The following is a 15,292-nucleotide window of genomic DNA, read 5'->3' as shown; positions in this document are numbered from 1 at the left end:
GGTTTAAGTTTTTTCAATGTGCCTTCATAGATGAATGTCATATCTATGATTTATTTTGTGGAGTGTTCTTGTGAGTTGCAAGTCATAGTCTTCTTCTCTGCTCGTTCTGCCTCTCTGTTTTTCTAATTTCATCTTTCTCCATTGTGCCAAAGTCCCAATAATTCCAATGGGCCTAGTGAGCAACTATGTCTGAAATCCTAAGTTCAGTTCCCCATGGCAGAAAATTGGGTGTCAGGATTCATCAACAGATGAACAGAAATGTTCGGCTCCTGCTTTCCTTCCTTGGGTATTCAGGTCAATAAATGCAAATCACCTGAAGTATTCAAGCAGCTTACAAGGCCAAGAACACAGTGCTGGTTAGCACACAATAAATTTCATCCATGTAGCATCTTACATCTAATAAATCATCCCAATTAGCCTGATATTACCTCGAATAAATTCCTGATCTGTCTCTGCTCTCAGGAGAACAAGCCCAGTTTCTCTCATCTCTCCACTATGCCAAAGTCCATCCCTCCTGGAAGTATGTTCACTGCCAGTCACCATGTGAAGTGACTAGCCTCCTAAAGCCTTGACTAAGAAATCCAAACTCCGATTACAGACAACAGATGACCAACAAGTTGAAGTTGTGAATAAATGTGATTGGAAAATACCCAAGCAGGAAGTTCCATATTGTCCAATATTCCTAATGAATTTTTCTTGCAGAAACCATTTTGAAGTGGTTTGAACGTGGAACTCACTGTCACATGAAGAGTAATTGAGGTCAGTTTCAGAGGCATTTGAGGGGAAGATAAAGAAACAAATGAGGGAGGAAGTAATAGGAAAAGATACTGATAAGGTGAGATGAAATAAAGAAAGAACTTACATTTATATAGTGCCTTTCATGGACCCCAAAGCGCTCCACAGCCAATGAAATGTTTTCAAAGGCTAGTCACTGTTGTGATGTAGAGGAATAGGCTGGGAGGAGGCTCGTGTGGTGCATGGATCAGCTGGGCAGTAAATTCAATGTAATTTTATGTTGGAAAGCACATGGTCAATCTTGCCTTCATCAGGACATGAAATGCTTCCTTTACCTGCTGCAGACAGGATGAGGGAGACTGCACACTGACATGTTTATCAAGTAACTGTCACAGAGCAATTTACCTCCTCTCACACACTCACAGTCTGCCAACAGCTCGGAGTGCAATGAAAAGGAAATCCCAAAGTTTGTGCATAAAAAGCAGAAATAAGCTTTGGACGCAATTCAGGGCACCGGAGATCACAGATCTGCTGATAAGGCAAAATGTCATTGTGACAAATACAACAATGCTCGAGTCTACCTTGATTCAGGATACCGTAGACAGCTTTGCATTCATGTTATTAAGAGCTGGCTCTCATCTTGTTTAATGAGCCAGAGAATTATCTCCAAGGACTATCCAAACAAACACTATCATGCTCCACTCTTTAAAGGTCTATTATGGCAAAAGGTATCCCAAAGCAAACACACATTATTCTGCAGACTTGAGCACAGCCCATCCTCACATTGGTCCATTAGTGTTTTAACCTGTTATCAGCAATCGATTGGGCAAATACATCAAGGAACATTCAGCCAAGCTCATAGTCCACATGTGTACACTGGGACTCGGGAGAGCCAGTACAAAGCGGTCAGCTTCAGCTTGCAAAGTGTAAACCAAGTGTCAAAAATATAGAGTCACTCAAGTCTCTGACTCCACTTCACTCTGGTGTCAAGTGGGGCTGGAACTCCAGATTCAAGCTGCACCCACACTGAAAGCAAAGGCTTTGCATTGATTTTGTGTCTTTCACAGACTCACGACATCCCAAAATGCTTCAGAGCCAATCAGGAACTGGTGTAATGAAGGAAATACAGCAGCCATTTGAGCACAGCAAGCTCTCACAAAAAAGGAGATAATGACTAAATAATCTGTCCTCATGGTTCTGATTGAGAGGTTAATATTGGGCAAAATATCAGTGGGACTCACCTTCCTTTCTTCAAAATAGTGCTCCTGAATTTTTCCTGTCTTTCCCATGTTACTAGTCCAACAACTCTGGGGTTGTTCAAATGCCAAAGGGTCAACACAAAGATGCTTTCTTTCACCAGTGAATTATTCCCATCCTGTCAGATTTACAAGCTCCCTGTTGTCACATTGACTGAGTCACTTCAAGTGTTTTCTCACTGGACCTCTCAAGCAGTCACTACCCAATGAGGCAGATAATGTTGAGTGCCTCTGATTACACTTTCAATATTAGATAAGCGCAGGGAAACCTCAACCCTCTGAGTATCAAGTGACGAGAGATATGTTTGCAGAGTAACAGATTGGCTAATGACACACCTCTTCACCAGCTATGTATGCATACAATCTTGCAGAACAGATCAAACAAATTGTGCTGGCTTTTTCAAAGAGCTGTCCATTTTGTCCCACACTCTAATGTTTTCCCTTCCCCATAACCCTGCAGATTAATTCTCTTCAAGCACATGTCCCATTACTTTTTGAATGTTCCAATGGAATTTGATTCCAACACACTTTCACGTAGTGTGCTCCATATCTTAACACACCTCAGTGTGAAGAAATTATTCCTCATTTCATCTCTAGCTCTGTTGCTAATTGTTTTAAATCTGTGCTGTTGGGTTACTAATCCACTTGCCACAGGAAACAGTTACTTACTCCTTGCTCAATCAAAAACCCTCCTAATTTTGAATGCCTGTATGACGTCTCTGCTCTAAGAAGAACAATCCCAGCTTCTCATACCTCTCCACATAACTGAAATCCCTCGCATCTGGTATCAGCTTGGTAAACTGTCTCTGTGCCCTGTCCTCTAGGCGAGTATACGTCTATTTAATTTTATAAACTCTCAATGGTGTTCGCCTTTTGTTGGTGGGACAGTGATGGATGGGTGCAACAAGAGGTATTGAAGCGAGAAGGGCTGATTTTAACACAGTTGGCATGATGGGCAGGTGGTTAAAATGGCAGTCAGGATGGGGGAGCGGGGGGGATTATGCTTTCCCCACACATTCGTGACCACTAGGGTGACATAGGACTGCTCTCCTGGGCTCTATAAGGAATCCTTCAACTTGCCTGACCTTAATGAGACCTCTCTCCTCCCCCAAAACTCAAGGTTTTCAGCAGCAGCTGACTCCTGTCCTCGGCATCTGGCCTCAACACCATTCCCAGCTGTTGTGTGTTATGCCATGGAGATATGCAGAGATGGCACACCTGTTTCTTAGTGTGCAGGAGCTTAGTTTCTAATGCTTTAAAATGTCTGTTCACCTCCTCAGGGCAGCCAGATTCAGTTCAGTCTCTCTTTCTGTAGGTGACCATACCCAGGCCTAATTTATAGCAAAGAACAGAGTCAACAGGCACACATAATCAAACACCAGACAATTGAACATGACACCATTGCACTAGAGAAACAAGACCCAGTAAAACATTCAAGGCCTCACTTTGAGAGAGCAAACGATTCCTGAACGCTCTGAAATGGAAACAGTGGAATAATATGCTGCGGTTGGTATCAAGCTATTCTCACCCAGATTATTGTGAGCTGTCAGACCGGTTAAGTAGAAGGTACATCCCAGGAAACTCGCTTCAGATATGGCTTCCTGTCATCAAACCTCACTTGTTCCTGTTACTGGTTTTGGAATCACTTTTCTCCGTGCATTTACTGTTCCAGGTTGCTGTGCCACCAGTTCACACTCAAACTTGCTGTTGTCAGGAAGATATAATAATGCCAATAATGTAATTGGAAATTATTTTAAAATAGAGTTTAGTAGTGTCTAAGTATGTGTGTTTGTGTGTGTCTTAATTAGATTAAAGCAGCTGGTCTAGAGGCTTTTATGTATAGAAGAGAAGTAGGTTTGAAATGGTAATGAAATAAACATAGGTAAATAGAAGGTGAGGTGTAAAGGGGGCAATTTTCATTTTTAAGTAGACCATTCAAAAAAGCGGGTGAAATATTACACCTAACCAGGTAAAGCTCAGAAACAATGTGTTTATTTTCTCAAAGCTTACTAGTAAAATGGGTATTATGAAAGGGTTTTATTGTTAGAAGATTTTAAGTTTAAAAAAAACCTAGTGACAATGAGAATTTGCATTCAAAGAGGAAAATATGTACAAAGGAAGAGAAGGCAATTGATAAATCGGAGAGGGATTCTAAGATCCAAAGCCTCCAGCCTGTAAGCCTCAAGTCTGTCTGCAAGGACCCAGAGCTGAAAGAAACTAATTTTGACTGTGACTGTCCAAAGTGTGCTTTGCAAGGTGTCTGTTTAAATCTGTGTTTTACTCTTGCCTTACCATGGGTCTGACTGAGAGTCAGATTAATTAGGGGATTTTTATAGTTATATAGTAGCAATTTTGAAGACATACATATGTGCTTACCTTTCTTGTATTAATAAATGTTTAATTTAGCTTTATAAAAAACCTCTTGAGACTCGGTGGTCTTATTACTACTGAATTCAAAGCCTGCATCTCAAAACATACAAATTGCAAAAATGGGTTGTGACAGAGGTTTGAGAAACTCAGCTTTTAACATTGGCTGTGTCATAATAATGTAAAATATCACAGTGCAGCCGTTAGCCTGGCCACAAAGTGGCTTTGTGGAGCAGGTTTCTGAAGTCTTGTCTCCTGGCTAAAACTAAAACTTATATGGATCAACTGAGTGTGGGCAACTTAGTCGAGTACATGAACTCTGGGTGACACTTAGCAATGCGGATGCTGTCAAGCACTGCCCAAAACTACGATGACAGTCACAGTGACTTAAGCGAAAGCAGAGGCTTTCAAATACAACAGGGATGCAACTCGGATTGTACAATACAGGTTTATATGCTGGACGTGGCCCTAAATTGAGTGGGACAGACAGTAGCAGGACGTGAATTAAGTCAATCCCAACGGCAGGGAGTAAATGAACTAGGGCCCTGGTTATTATTAAGAGAAGAGGAATGTGCATATTTACACTCAAAAATGAAATAAGGGTAAAACAGGCCACACTGCCCAATCAGTGCTTCTCAGCCTGGGCTCCATGCAGACTTTTCAGGGGGTCTTGGACTAAACCCCCACCGTCACAAATTATATATGGAAGATATTGAAGTGAAAAGGTTTCAAACCGGAGACCATTTCAACAACTCGAAATGAAATGTTATTAGGAATAATGACCCCACACCCCTCCACCACCATGCACTCCCTGCCCCTTCCCAAACTCCCAACAACCCAGTACTTGCCCTGCACCAATTACTGGAAGGCTGCAGAAAGGAAGAGAGTGATTCACTGTGGATTGATTCTTCAACATGTCAGTCACACAAAATGCTAACATTGAGTCCCTGGAGAGGATTAAGTAACAATCATACTTCAAAAACTGGAAACAACTCTTGGGAGCATCTATCCATAATTAATTTGCAGTCATGTATGATACAAATTCATATGCGCATAGATATAAATCACTTGTCATATACTTGTAAAAATCAAAAATATGATGGCACCCTTTATTCTGAGTGGCAAGGGAGCAATGGCTGGAGGGTGTTGAGTGAATGATTGACAGTTGCAAGGTCCAGAGTGTGTGTTAAACATCAGACTTTTCAGTGGGGCACAGGTCCACCCATCCTACTGGTATCTGCATGTAAACACTTACTGACAGCAGTAATGAAACACTCTTTACCTATTGCACTTTCATCCTCTGAGTCTTACATGGGATTATAATTTAAATGGTGGTGGTCTGTGATTACTAACACAATTGAAAAGGGCTCCTGCAAGGAAGTTTTGAGAACTTTGATAGCAGAGCCAAGGGATTCAGTAAATCCCTTCTGTCTCTTCAGTGAGCCAGTAAAAAAAACAGAAGGAAACCTCTTTTATGTTCTCGACATGGCAGGAACCTTTCAAAGTAGCAAAAGAATGACTGTATCTTCCAGTGCTACAAATCCCAGCGTTCCTGGGTAGTCGGTCCTGCTTCACATGATTCAGTGGTATACAGACAGCGAATATAAAGACAGAAGTACAAATTGCCCAAGTTTCTACTGTGGTCCATTAGGCTGACACCTGCTTTGCTTAAATCCCCCATTTCTACAACATCCATAAATCACAACCTATGAATGATGAGAAATCATGAGGAATTTTACAAGAGAAATGAGAACCGGCACCAAATAACTTCCCAGAAACCTTTTTGTCTTGTTTGTTCTTGCAACATTAGATGATGAGAAATGGAACAAATGCATTTAAAATAAGAAGTGAAGTATTAAACACACAATTAAACTTGAAGAGTACATGGCAACTGGTCCAGACAGATTACACCTGTATATTTTAGAAGAGTCTCAGGGAGAGATAGCTGAGGTGCTCCTCCACATTTGCAATCATTTGAGAAAGGGTCAGTGCCAGATGGCGGTTGGATAGCTAACATTTTACCTCAATTTAAAGATGAATTGAACTTATCCAGGGAAATAAAGGCTGATCATCTTCACCAGCAGGAGGAAAAATAATGAGATCCAACCTAAAAGAGAAGAACATCTAGATAGCAAAAAGCACAACTATGAACAATCAGCTCCAACTCCAAAAGGGGAAGGCAGCATTGGCTGCCACCACCTCACATGAAGTCACAGTGTCTGTGACATTACTGGCAGTGAGGTCACAGGTAGTCGTCTGCATCAAAGAACACCAAAACTTAGTTACACAAGAACTAAGTGTAACACACACAGTGCAGTTTGTTTAAAACTTAGATCGACGTTGAAGATAGAAGTTTTGTTTATTGAAGTGTTCAGATCTTGTGTGGCAAAGTGGTGAGCAGGGCGGTGACTAAAGCCGCAATCAGGGAGGCAAGCCATGTTTCGTCTTGTCTTCAGAGTTGAGATGGGGTTCTTTAGGATTTGACTGTTTCCCTAAGAAAGCTTCTTAAGGCTGTTAAATCATTATCATTTAGTTACAGCTCGATGTCCATCTCAGCAAGACTGCACAAGGTTGGACTTCTCCTTCCCTGCAGATCACTGTTATTTGGTCATGTACATTGCCTCATGGTTACATCAGCATCAGGTGCTTCTGATGTTAACACTTTACTCTACAAGTAGGGCAGCAAGCGAGGCGAGTCAATGGGTGGTGAGCGTTCAATGGTCAACAGGCACACAACAATGATATCAGTTGCACTGATGTCCTGTTTCAGTGCGGAGCCAAGAAATACAGTGAAAGGGAATATCTACCTTGACGAACCTCGCTGAATTATTCTGATGATCTAACAGCGGGAGTAGACAATGGTTACGCAGCAGATTTTTAAAAGGCCGTGGATAAGGTACGACATGGTCGACCAATGAATAAGGTCAGAGAATGCAGAGTTAAGGGACATGTAGCAGAATGGTTAACAGGCCCACTGAAGCAGAGAATAAGGGTGAAGGGCAGTTATGCAGACTGGCAGAAGTTAGAATGCGTTGTTCCACAAGGATCAGGTGGAACCTTTGTTCACAATGTGCACTAACAATTTAGACTTTGGAATCAAAAATGGAGTTTCTAAATTTGCAGACATTAAATTTGAGGGGATTGTCAATGGTGAGAAAGACTGTGACAAATTATAAGACATGAACAAACTTGCAGAATGGACATATAATTGGCAAATGAATTCCAGCATTGATCAGTATTATATTTTGACACCAATTGAATGTGTTGAGCATCTGTAAGCCAGCGTGTGAATGAGTTTTAAAGGCCAATTTTATGTTTCTTATGATAATTCCTTTCCTGTAATTTGATATTTCAGAAACAAAAGCTGTTTCATGACCAACATAGCCTTCAGCTTCAAAAGGTAAAACTTAATTGTCCAGTTTGAACAATCCCCATTTAAATTCTGCATGGGTTAATGTCACACAAATGTCTCTTTTTTGGGGGGAAAAATGATTTTTAAAAAACTTTCAACTGGCTCAAAATTCAGCACTTTGAAAAATGAGACAGCAAACTGCTTTAAAATGCAAAGCCACTTTCCAAGGTAGAGGTGAGAAAAGCAAACAAGAACCCCCTCCAAAAGGAAGTGTGAAGAGAGGGAGACATTTCAAAGGAAATCCACTATCATCAAAACCTAACATTAATGAAGGAAGGGATCAAAAACGCAAAGTGCTAAATTTTCATCAACAGTAAAGACAATGGGAACTGCGAACTAGCCAGATACACCTAACAGACACTCAAACCCACCTTGTGTGGAGGACAAAATGATCCCATCTCCTGTTGGTTTCTTCTATCTTGAAATGTGTCAGAAGTTTCTGAGATGAATGATCAAAATGTGATTATTGTTCTACAAGAGTGACTGCAAGACATGATGATTGAATTCCTTTTTGGGAATATACAGATAGGAGGGCTTTAAGAACTGGTTTTGCCAAGCCAGAGACAGAGAGAGATCATCAAAGTCACCCTGAAAAGCTGCTGAAGGGAGCAGTAAGGAATCTCTCTCTTAAGTTAAGAAAAGCCCTATCTCTACGGTATAAACATCTAACCCAAGAGATCGTGACTGTCCATTGGAAAGAACCTGAGGAGAAACCCATCAATTTCTGGGAGATGAATCACGGAATTAAGAGGAAGGAAATTGTTTCCAGCAAAGTGCGGTTACCTGGACTTCAACTCAGCTACAAGTTTTGAAAGGAAACAGGCAAACTTCAAACTGCCGCAGCATTCAGTGATCTACACCTCAAGGACAAGCTAAGGACTGAATCATATATTCTTTTATTTGGACTCTGATATTTGTGTGTGTGTGCTATCTTCCATTATTTAGTGCATCCTACTGCATTATTGCAACCTCAGATGACTCTGAGGGTTTTTGTAACTCCCTGTTTGATCAAAGTGAGTCCCCTTGAGCTGGTCGGGTCAAACCGTGACATCACAGAATAAGCCTGACCCTGACCCTGTCCATCACAATGAGAGATCAGACATCACAATAGGTTTGTAAACTGGGTTAATTTGAGGCAGGAGTCTGCACAAGCAGTCAGAGCGAAGACTAGGTAACTGCACTGACTGTAAAACTGGCTGATCTGTCTAGGAGTGAATGTGGTTGGAGGGAAGATCTAAACAGCTTCACTTTGTGATAGGAGTGTGGAGAATGGAGACATCAATAAGCTGCTGACAATGGGAAAGATGTTACTCTAAGTTTGTTTGCTTCAGTTTGTATCAGTCTCTGTGAAAGAATGTGTGCAGGGTCGGGTTCGGGAAATGGGTCAAGATAGTGGCTCCTTCAAACAGATAACAGAATTCACAGTGCTGAATTTTATTCTAAAAAAGTTTAGACCTTATTTAAAACTCTCAAATATCCAGAACCCACTCTTGTCCCAAGGCAATGGGAAATTGGTCAGAAATATTTACGCTAAATTACAAATTGCAAAAGGACATGAGAAATTTTGCAGAATGTGCAAGTAATTGGCAAATGAAGTTCAGCTTGGATAAATGTGAGGCAGTACCTTTTTGGAGGAAGATTATTAGGGATGTCACGGATTACTGAGGTGGAAGTCTGGGGAGGATCGAGGAATAACGGGATCTCAGTGTACAAAATAGATAAATCACTAAAAGCTGCACCACAGGTTAGTGAGGCCATAACAAGGCAAACCAAACAGTAGACTTCATTTCTGAAGGGATAGAATTAAAAGGGAGGCCAGTTATGCTCAACTATGATTGAGCCTTGGTCAGACCACATTTAGACAAATGTGTGCAGTTCAGATCATTGTATAATATAAAGGATGTCGAAACACAGATCAGCCAGTTTTACAGTCAGTGCAGTTAACTAGTCTTCGGTCTGACTGCTTGTGCAGACTCCTGCCTCAAATTAACCCAGTTTACAAACCTATTGTGACGTCTGATCTCTCATTGTGATGGACAGGCTGCATCACTTTAATCTAACAGAAAATGTAAGGGTGAAATTACAGAGCTCTTTAAAATTATGAAAATTTTAATCAAATCCAAACAGAGAGAATGCTCCTTCTGGAGAGTGTTTTAACTGATCAACTCAAGAAGCTTTAATATTCAGCCAGTAGCAGAATCTGTGACCAATCATGTAACCAGTAAAGAAACAAATTGCCTTAATTCTGACACCCTGAATCTGTGTGAACCCGTTACAGGTGAAATAGTTTAACTCTACCAGGAGAGCTAGAAAATGTCTCATTGCCTTGTTATAATCCAATGATTCTTAACTGTTACTTCTTGTCCTGTTAGAGGTATATGATTGGTGTCAGGATGAGTGAGAGGAAATGTTTTACCAAACTATCCACAGACTAAACCTGTGAGTAACACAAGCACAGAGGACAAGTGGATCACACACAGGAGAGAGCATATCCTGACTAAAATCAACTCAGTGTCAGCAGTAATTCCACAAAGAGAGAGGGGAGGGGTGGAACTGAAATTCTCCTCACCCCATCCCTCTGAGCCCCACCATTTCTCAATGCAAACTCTACACCTCTTCATTAGCAGTTTTTATTCAACGACCAATAACAAACTTCCCATCCCGACACATCTCCATTGACTGGAGATGGTGTGAAACCAACTCTCTACCTTTTGACCGATTTCTCTCCCCTCCCCATTGAGTTGATCTCTACCAGCTCCACCTAGACTTACTTTGACACTTGCTTTTTTTGTTCATTTTAACATTTGCCCCCAGCTCCTCTCCCCTATCTTAGCCTCCTGGCTGAAACTTCACATCCAGCCCTCATCTCCCTGTATCAGCATTAAGCACAAGCCCTGCCCCAGCTCCAGACTCAGTTTGATGTTGCTCAGGACTAACTGCACTGGCACTGGCTGGGACCCAGTCCATACAGTCAGTTCTGACCAATGTCGGTCGGGGCTCCCCCTCGGGACTGAGAGAAAAGTCTCTCGGGGGAAACACTCCGGTTGTTGTCTCGATGGTGTCGAGTGGAATCAGCTGGTTAAGGCCATTCACCAACCGGTCCCTGCCACCCCACTCCACAACATCGGGTGAAACCCCAGTGCCAAACAACTTGTACTGAGACCTCCCAGAATTTGAGGAAGAGTCCAACCCTGGCACCAGCTGGCTCGGAGGTGTCTGTGCCAACTGACGCCAGTGTCAGGCTGGTTTCCCCAAGTGCACCAGCTAGTGTTGGTCGTCCTTCACCTGAAACACCTGTTGTGGCCTCTGGTGACACCAGCCCAGCCCCGGGACCTTGGTCTCCAGTTGGCACCAGCAGAACCTTCACACATTCCCCAATTAGCGCTTAAGGTGAGGACACTGCTCACTTTCTAACTTAATCTATAGGCCCCTTCCAGCCAACACATCAATCAACTCCCCCTCCCCGATCAACTCCTGCTCCCCAATGCACTCCTGCTCCCCAATCTGCTCCCTGTCACTCCCCCTCCCCAATCCACTCCCCCATCCCAATCCATGCACCTCCAGCAGCCTTTTCCAGGCTGACTCCGAACGCAATACCCATCATACTGAGCTAGCCCAACATCCTAAATTAAGGCCCGGAATGAAAGGAACTCACAACATTTCAGCTTAGAGACCCTGCTCTACCTCCCCAAGCAGTGATCCTGTCTTTGACTGGCCACCACAGAGCTAGGTAATTTCCAGTATTTTCAGATGGAAATGGGTTTGATGCTTCAGTCTCGATTTTGTAAAAAGGAAATTGTGCTTCGCCAAGTTACTTCCTCAAAGAACTCCAGTAAGATGTGTTGTGGATAAAGGGGAACCGGAGGATGTGCAGTACTTAGATTTCCAGAAGGCATTTGATAAGGTGCCACATCAAAGGTTATTGCAGAAAATAAAAGCTCATGGAGTACGGGGTAACATATTGGCATGGATAGAAGATTGGCTGGCAAACAGGAAGCAGAGAGTAGGCATAAGTGGGTCTTTTTCAGGTTGGCAAGATGTAACGAGAGGTGTGCCTTAGGGATCATTGCTGGGACCTCAACTGTTTACAATTTATATAAATAAATTAGATGAAGGGATGAATGGGATGGTTGCCAAATTTGCAGATGACACAAAGATAGGTAGGAAGCTAAGTTGTGAAGAGGACATAAGGAGGCTACAAACATAGATAGGTTAACTGGGTGGGCAAAGATTGGGAAAATATAAAATTGTCCGTTTTGGCAGGAAGAACAAAAGAAAACCATTTCATCTGAATGGCGAGAAATTGCAGAGATCTGGGATGCAAAGGGATTTGGGTGTCCTAGTGCATGAATCACAAAACACTAGTACGCAGGTACAGCAAGTTAGCAATGAATATTGGGCTTGTGGCTGCTACAGCAGTGCTTGACTGTAGATAGTTGGAGACCAGACTCCGGGGCAGTGTGTTCGGATAGTGCCAGTAAATTGGAAATGGGAAAGCAATTGTCTTGGGAAGTGACTGCAAATACAGAGCTAGACCGTAGGTCTTTGGAGACCAGACTCTGGGAAGTGTATTCAGATGGTGTCAGCAAGGTGGAAGTGGGAAAGGAATTATCTTGGGAAGCATTGTCTAGTCAGGGCCAGAGTGATCTCCTGGACTCATTTCGATCGCCATAAGGGGTCAGAGAGGAATTTCCCAGATTTTTTTCCCCATATTGGCCCTGGGTTTTTATCTCTGGTTTTTTGCCTCTCCCTGGAGATCACATGGTCTGGGTGGGGTGAGGATTAGTCGATATGTTGTGATGAACAAGGCATCGCAGTTGTGTAGGACCAACTGGATGGAGCAGAGAGCAAGCTGTCCATCCGTGAATTATCTTTCAAGTCACATTATTTCAACAATTGAAATCTGGTAATAAATGTTGATTGAAATTGGACAAACTTTCTGTGTTCTTTCTGATTTATGCACAGGTCATAGCCAGAAACAGACTGGGGAGTTTAGGATGTGTGTCACTGGCAATGCCAGTGTTTATTGTCCATCCCTAATTGCCTTTGAGTAGGTGGTGGTGAGCTGCCTTCGGAATATAACTGAGTGCCTTGTTGGGTTACTTCAGAAGGCAGCTCACCATCACTCTCTGAATCATTGATCCAAGCCTCAGGATTACTCGTCCAGTCATATAACCATGATGCTGCTGCATTGTCCTTTGGCTCAGCTACTGACTGGGTGAATTCTCTGAGTCACAGACCCAGGCAACTCCCAGAGTCAATCCCCAGTCTGTACATACAAACATTCATAAAAACTCAGTCCAACAAACTCGCCCTGTCCAGTAGGTAGTCTCGCCTCCCACATACCCATCCCATCTTCCAGTATGACTATCTATCGGAACAGAAAGAAAGATGATGCAAGGAACCTATTTTAATTTTTCTTGGACTGTGACTTTAAAAACTACCATGGCTGCAGTTAAAAGACATGTTCACTGGAATAGGATGAGGAATATCTACAATGATGCTATCCAGGAACAGTGTGTGCCATAAAAGAACAGGATGGTGCTGGAAAGGAGCCCTGGACTAAGGGGAACTGCCTAATGACAGCATTTTAATTGGCTCCTGACCAGGTGACCAAGGTTTGTGTGATAACAGTGCAGGCAGTACAGTTCCTAGCCTGAAAAGGAGAATGGTGAGAATGTGGAACCCATTACCACACAGAGTGGCTGAGGTGAATATGTTTTTAAGGAGAAGCTGGATGAACACTTGTGGAAGAAGAGAATTGGGGTACGCTGATGGAGTCAACTGATGAAGGATGGGACAAGGCTCAAGCTGGAATAGACTGGTTGGGCCGAATGGCCTGCTTCTGTATATTCTAAGTAATCCGAGGTAAACTCAAATTTCTAAGGAAGAAAATAAGGTTTATCATGTCCGAAAATCTGATTGAACCACAAAAGAAAGGCCTGCATTTATATAGTGCCTTTCACAATCACTGGCCACCCCATCGGCACTTTACAGCCAACAAAATAGTTTTGAAATGAATTCAATGTTGTAATGTTGGTAATGCAGCAGCCAGTTTACACACAGCAAGCTCCCCCAAACCCTCATGTGATAATGACCAGATAATCTTTTCACAAATTGCATGGGTGTCAATGCGTTAAAACACAAGATTAAATTCTCTTTTATGTTTCCAATTTCTTTATTCATATCAGCTATCACTTCCAGACCTAAGCCTCTCTCAAAAGACTACAGTTGATAGTTTATTTTCCTGAACGCAATGTTTTGCATTGCAGGTTACAATTCCCAGTAAGAATCTGTTGTAAACCCAGGCAAAGGCTGGAGCTGAGGACTGCATTGTGAATGGCACACTCCAGACTGCAGTCCTCCCCTCTGATCTGGACTGGAATAAGCAGCTTACATCTCAAATTCATATGCTGCCAGAACAGAAACAAGGCCTGTCCTTCTCTCTGCACAGATAAAGGGATGTTCCAGTCAGATGAACCTCGATGATAATAGCGAGCAGAGACAACATTGAGGGGGATGAGAATGGTGAACCTGCTACCAGCAGCTCCTCACCCAAAGCCAGTGTGGGACATGGTACATTGACTACCAATGACCAGCTCATAAAACAGGTTTGTTTGCTCTCACGCATTTGGGCACCTCTTGTGGTTTTTATTTGAATTTATAAAAGTAAATATCCTTCATTATTGTGCAATCTCAAGCTCTATGGAAGCATGAATGAACTAGTAATAACCCTATCTCTGACCAATTTTGGCTGTACATTGTTCTGTATTGCTCTCCACATAGTTTGCCCTCTCCGCTATTCTCACTGAAAAGGTAACCATTTCCAAGAGCTCACCACCCCAGCTGCCTAAGTACTCCCCTTCTTTCAATTCATAATTTTTCTGCAGCCAACAATTCCACATTGTGATATCAAGTGACTGCACCAACACTCAGGATAATGTACAATCACTTCAACTAAACTAATAGGAGACTTAGTGTTGCTAGCTCCAATCATTCAGTCTTGTCACATTCTCATCCCCTTCTGTACCAGTCCTTTGTGTTCCTTCTGGATGTACAGCAGGAGGAAGTCATCCCTTCATAACACTGGAGTTTGGCAGGACAGGCTGGGTTAAGTGGGACTGGCTATGCATCAATGGAACAGATACTGGAAGGGATCGGCTAAGACAGACACAGGGTGGGATCAGGTAGGACTGGCACAGTCTGGGATTGGGTGAGATGGGCACAGGATGTGCAGGTATGTGGGGGAAGGGGGTAATGCCCTAATACACATTCCCAACACGTTTCCAGAACGTTGTGTCAGAATTCTCATCATCTATCCCTGACCAGAAGTTAATTAAATGAGCATTTACACCTCCAGAATTCAGCATTCCTTGAATTGCTCGAAACATAATAATACAACACCACAGTCTTCACTAATAATGCTGGAAAGGTTTACTCTGTGATTATTACACCAGGTATCTAAAACACTTGGATTAAGGGCAAATGTGATGGAATACTCCCCACTTGCCAGATGAGTGCA

General features: G+C 42.5%; 1 long non-coding RNA gene across 1 annotated transcript; it reads right to left on the bottom strand.

Moving 5' to 3' along the window:
* Nucleotides 1-5,360: 5,360 nt before the first annotated feature.
* LOC121289833 lies at nucleotides 5,361-8,213 on the bottom strand. The gene is made up of 2 exons (XR_005945657.1): nucleotides 8,142-8,213; nucleotides 5,361-6,465 (listed from the first exon to the last, which is right to left on the bottom strand). It is a non-coding gene; the product is annotated as an uncharacterized LOC121289833 (long non-coding RNA).
* Nucleotides 8,214-15,292: the final 7,079 nt, after the last annotated feature.

The sequence above is a fragment of the Carcharodon carcharias genome, chromosome 17, assembly GCF_017639515.1.
Source record: "Carcharodon carcharias isolate sCarCar2 chromosome 17, sCarCar2.pri, whole genome shotgun sequence".
Taxonomy (NCBI): Eukaryota; Metazoa; Chordata; class Chondrichthyes; order Lamniformes; family Lamnidae; genus Carcharodon; species Carcharodon carcharias.
Note: the sequence above shows the minus strand (reverse complement) of the source record. Positions and strands in the feature narration are given on the sequence as shown.